The sequence below is a fragment of the Hemibagrus wyckioides genome, linkage group LG09 (assembly GCF_019097595.1).
Source record: "Hemibagrus wyckioides isolate EC202008001 linkage group LG09, SWU_Hwy_1.0, whole genome shotgun sequence".
In the NCBI taxonomy this organism is placed as follows: domain Eukaryota; kingdom Metazoa; phylum Chordata; class Actinopteri; order Siluriformes; family Bagridae; genus Hemibagrus; species Hemibagrus wyckioides.
The window spans coordinates 19,278,789-19,284,788 of record NC_080718.1 but is presented as its reverse complement, the minus strand read 5'-3'; positions in this window follow the sequence as shown (position 1 = coordinate 19,284,788).

Genomic DNA, 6,000 nt, shown 5'->3' with positions numbered 1-6,000 from the left:
AACCGCTTCCAGCAATCTTCCGATGTACTTATGTGTACTTATGAACTCCTGTGTACTTATGAACTCATACTGAGACAACTCTACTAGATTATGGCAAACCCCATTCCAATTCTACAACACCCAGGCCTCATGTCTCAGCTGTGCTCATTAAAAGTGCAAAAATAAGAAAACACGTTTTTTTAAAAATGTGTAGCCTACAAAAAACTCTGGCAAACAAATCCTAAGGCAGAATGTATGTGTGTGCTGTTGATTTGGACCCACTTTGTGCTCTCCAACAAGGTCCTCAGGGAAACAGCTTGGGGGCTGGGGTGGGAGTGTGTTGGTTAAATTTGGGGGATTGGGGGCTAGTGTGTGCGTGGGGTGGGGGGTAAGCAATAAAAAACATCTTGAGCTGTAAGCCTTCTTCCAACCTATCAAATCCCGGCTGCACCTGTGATGACAACCTCTCGAATGCAGTGCACTGATTATGTAATATGTAGTGGGGGTGAAGGGGCATCACAAAGAGAGGGGGGGGGACAGCATGAGTTTCTACTAATGTGTAAATCCCTGATAAGATCCATGTCGTTGTAACAAAGGACCTGTCCATAAAAAAAAAAATCTGTGTACAAGATAGGCAGCAGTGAAGGAGCAGAGGCCTGGTGTTCTCTCCCATCTGTTGCTTTCAGCTGTGCCTCGCCAGTTTAAGTCATAACAGTAACCATGCCATAATCACATTATTGCACACATGGTGAATTTGACAAGTGGGGGGGGGAGTCATGTGCCGGGGATTTGGCTGCACTTGTGGACACACGCATGCTGACACGCAGATGCTCACACACAGTTCTTCCAGCTGTGAGCTCACTTTCCAGACATGGTTGTATGTGTTTGGAGGCATGTTTTTATATATTGGTGGGGACCACATGTCCCCATAAGGATAGGAATATCTGACAGTTTTGACCTTATGGTCAAGGAATGCTGTTTGGTGGTGAATGAGGGGCACTTTTGTTTACTGAGATAAAGGTTAGGGTTAGGTTTAGGTGTAGGCAAATCATTAAATAACCATAGGGTTATTAATTATTAGGTTATCATTATTGTCAATGCAAGGTCCTTACAAGGATAGTCTAAACATGCTTGTGAAATGTTAAATCTTGGCCTACCTTGCACTGCTATTCTTACTCAGCATTAGATGAGAAAAGCACAGGCTTACAAATATATGAAGGGCCCTCAGAGATTGTTTTTTGGCAAAGCATTTGAAGGTTTTTTTTTTTTTAGCTGTAGACATTCAGAGGAAGCAGAGAGTAAAAAACAACCAAATGCAAAGCTCATTGGTGAAGCTGCGCTGAAGCCGTTATTTATGACCCAAATACAGTAGATCTGTTTTCCTCTCACGACGGTGCTATATGGTGATATCCCTATATTTCTGTCCAATCCCTATATTTCTGTCTAATCTTAATTCTACAATCCATGTTCATCAGCCTAAAAGCCTGATGGCACAGGAAAATCTTCACTTTGTCACCTATGCTTTCTGAGATGTGTGTGTGTGTGTGTGATAAGAAAAAGAAAGCATGCTTGTGCCGTGACAGAGCTCAGATAAGGACGCAGCCGTGTTATGAAGCTCAAAGAAACAGGAGGGTTAATGAAGACAGAGGCTCCCCGCCTCAGGATACCGTGCGAGTGGGAAGAGGTCAGTGTTTGAACGCTTTCTCTCTCCCTCTGTTTTCCCAGAGGTGTGGCTGTGCTTTCGGCCACACCGCTAACAAGATCAGGCTGCAGGGTGGGTCGCTGCTTGCCAGCTGTGCGTGCATTTGTGTGTGTGTGTGTGTGTGTATATCTGAGACTATTTGTGTAAGCATGCACGTATGTGTTTGTGAATGTGGAGAAGAGTGACAGCTTGTAAAGCAGAAACATACATGTAGGTAAAGAAAGAAACTGCTAAAAACATGCCCAATTATTATTTAAACAAATTCAGGGCTTAAAGGCCTTATATTCAGAAACACACTCTCAGGCAGAGAGTCTGGAGTTACAGAGGTTCTAAGTATTGTCAACATGTTTAGCAAGGGCCCTGATTTATTTCATAGACAGAGAACTCTGGGTTTCCCCTTCCTTCCCCTGAGTCCAGCTGCTTCCCTCAGTGCCGTCTGGATCAGAGCAGGGTGCAGGGATCGGATACACATTCAACCACACAGCCACACGCACGCACACGAATGCACGCATACACACACACACACACACACACACCACACATACACATAGGAATACCTACCAAATAAAGAAAGCAGATGTACTCCTATCCCCAAATCTGCAAAAACAGACCACTCACACTTTCCATGCAAAAGGCAACGTAGACCTTTCTGCTCAATAACATGCTGACTGAGGGAATCAGAAATGACAATCACGCCCATCTTACAACACTCAGATCAATGGGTTTGTGTAAGTAGTGCAATTTTCCTCAACATATTTTGCTCTAATTAAACACATGTGCGATAACTGCATACCGTAGAATCATGTGCTGTAACAAGAGATCAGAGTGAAACATTTTTTGGAGGATTTTAAGGATCATGCTGGGCACAATCTCAACATATTGCAATGTCTCGACTTCCTGCCCAGTTGTTTTTTTTTTTTTTTTTTTTGCTTTATAGTGTGGTGGTCAAAACATAAGATAAGCCTCACACCCCTGGAATCTGTGGAATGGCTTTGTTTGACTTGCCTTCAGAGAGAAATAGTTTGGGACGAAGGTTAGAAATATGATGCCCATACTTGTCTCCTATCTTTGAAGATGTCAAAAGAGCAAAAAACCATCAGATGTCTTTCCTCGTAATAACTGAGCAGATAAGATGTGTCCGAGGACTGTCAAGGACCCGCCTACTTTTTTTTTCCACAGAGACTGTTATCTTGTTGCTGCCACACAGGGCTTTGCTCTGTGAGAAGACACAAAATAAAAACATGATCAGCATGTGGGTCTCACCACACGAATGCATGCTGCACATAACAGACATGGAAGAAAGCGAGCAAAGAAATCACATGCTTCTTTCATTGTGACCAAGGACTTCTCTACTGTTTTGTATAAAATCTAGTCAGAGACAAGTTGTAATTTCTGTTCCTTTTGAAGTGTGTGTGTATGGGAGTATGTGTAAATAGACACATATACAAATACACAAATGGCAGGCCACAGAGTTCTGGGTTAGATGCATATTCCAGGCTTCCGTCCTTGAAGCTATGCTGGAACGGGCTTTTCCTGAGCTAACCTCTTCTAGGCTGCTGGCTTACAGGTAGCAGTGGGGAAAGTCTCACTATAGCTCTTTTCTTGATTTTCCCAAAAAATAAATCCTCTGGGTAATTAGTTAATTTTCCGATTATATAAACAACTGTTACAATATTCAACAGCTACAGACAGTATGTTGGCACAGTGGGTAGCACTGCCAGCTCACAGCCTGGAATGTCTAGCATCTCTGATTCAAACCTGAGCTCGGGTTACTCTCTATGTGAAGTTTTGCAGGTTCTGCCCAGGTTTCCTCAGGGTACTCTGATTTCTTCCCAACCATTTAAAACAGGTCTGCAGGTGATTTGGCTACTCTAATTTGCCCCAGATGCGAATGAGTGTGTGCATGTCACCCTGACTGGTGTACAATCCAGGATGTATTCCAGCCTTACTCCAAGAGTTCCCACCTCATGATCCACTACAGCCCTGACATTGAATACACAATGTTCATATGCAGGATACTGCCACAGTATCAACAAAAAAAATCCTAAATTTCACCATTCCCAGAGCAGCGACCTGTTGTCATGATAACCACTAATCTATTTCATCTGTCTCTAATCACTGCTTATTAGCTCATTTGCCACGCCTCACTTCATTTGCTGTCTGAGTGGTGCATTTCTACACCAAGTATTTTCCTTATAATTTGCCACTTACATACTTTCTGTTATTTGTATATATTTTTGATCACCACTTTGTTTTTACTGCCGTGATTGGATCTGTTTGATTTTCTTGATTTTCCCTGGCTCACAGCACAGATTTCTGACTTTAACCAGGGTAGCTATGTCACCTTTGCTTACACCATTCCTCAGACTAAATGAGGATAGGAGTAGAGTGACCAGGGACTGTTTACCCCATGTTGTCGGGCCTTCTGGAAGCTTAATTTGAAATGGCCACAATCTCCGTCCGTGAAATCTTCATCCAGCAATTTTAATAGTACTATCCATGGTCCAGGCTAGTAACATTTTCTGACTGACCTATTTTTTTTCCTGAAGAGTAAAACAAACATTTCTTCTGCAGCCACTGTTGGGATATTTCAATTCAAATGACGCATGGAGGCTCTTAAAGTCAAGTCAAAGATTTTTATACGAAACTAATGCTACAGGTCATTCTGTCTGGAAAAAATGGATATTTATTATATTTTATTTTTCACTGTTTTTGCCAAGTAGTGTCTCTTTCTCTCCCTTTCTCTTTCTGATGATAGTCCAAAGGTTCTCAACTGTAGGGTCACCTGAGATAGAGAGAATCACGACTTCAGAATAAAGATTAAAACCAAGCAGTGATTAAATGCCAAAATTATATTAGCCTGGAATTTCTTTCTTTCTTTCTTTCTTTCTTTCTTTCTTTCTTTCTTTCTTTCTTTCTTTCTTTCTTTCGTCCTTTCTTTCGTCCTTTCTTTCGTCCTTCCTTCCTAACATAAGAATTGTACCTAGCTGTTTGGTGGTTATGCACTAATTATTGCATTGTGAATTTTCAAAGTAGTGGCCCAATAATTCCAAGCCTACTAAAACATCCAAGTTATGGGGTTGATTCAAGAGGAATTGGGGCCCTTATATTGAGAGAACTGACCAAAAGTGGTTAGCCCTGTGGTAGCCTTTGAACTGATCTTCACACCATCACAGATCTACCATTTCATCTGTCAGCTTGTGACAGCAAAGAACTAGTGTCTATAATAACCTCAGAAACTACACTGACCTAATAGCTCCTCATGGGCCATTGATTGCTGTTGTAGAAAGGACATTAATCAGTTCCAGTTACATTATTTACTATTTAGTGTCACCCAAATAAGGATGGGTTCCCTTCTGAGTCTGGTTCCTCTCAAGGTTTCTTCCTCATATCATATCATCCCAGGGAGTTTTTCCTTGCCACCGTTGCCACAGGCTTGCTCATTAGGAATAAAATAAAATAGTTTAATAATTTAATTTAATAATTTATTCTTATTTCTAGGTATTTAGTCTTTTTTTTAAAATATTTTTTTATGTTCATTTTTTCCACCTCCCCTTTCTCCATTTCTCTTCTTTTGTAAAGCTGCTTTGAGACAATGTTCATTGTAAAAGGTGCTATACAAAATAAATTGAATTGAATTGAATTGATCTGATCTGGACAAAATGTAACTTTGCACTTAAAAACTTCTTTCTTTACTTTGGATTTGAGACTGGACAGCAAACTGGTGTTTAGCCAGAAACAAAAATGTAACAAAAACGTATTCATCCTTAACTATTCCAGTACAGAAAATGTTAAGTATGTATTAAATAAATAAGCAAGCACTTGTGAGAATGAGAGAAAGCTACAGATTAAGGATTTTTAACCCACCTGACACATGTTTGCATTGTTAATTTGCTAACTCTATCATCACTACCAGTACCAGTGCATTTAGACTTATTTTCATCATAACACATCTCAGCAAATTATCATAAGCAATCTCATAGCTATAAACAGTACAGTTCCTAAACCTGTGTGTGAATATGTCCTTATCAATACGAACACAGCTGCTGTGTGTATTAAACCATTCCAAAATATACTAGGTCTACATACAGCCTATATAAAAGAAATAGAAGTAACCATATTTCAGTTACTACTTTTCTAGCTGGTTCAAAATATTAGTTTTGCTCAGTGTGAATTGATTTTTTTATGTGTTTCTGAGCTATTATTTAAGGGTATAATATTGGTGCCCCATACTGAATTCAAAAAGGATCGCTGTAAGTAGCCAAACTCTCCTGAATTGCTAGTCAGGCCTAAAGAAATGCTTTTTAGTCCCAGTCTAT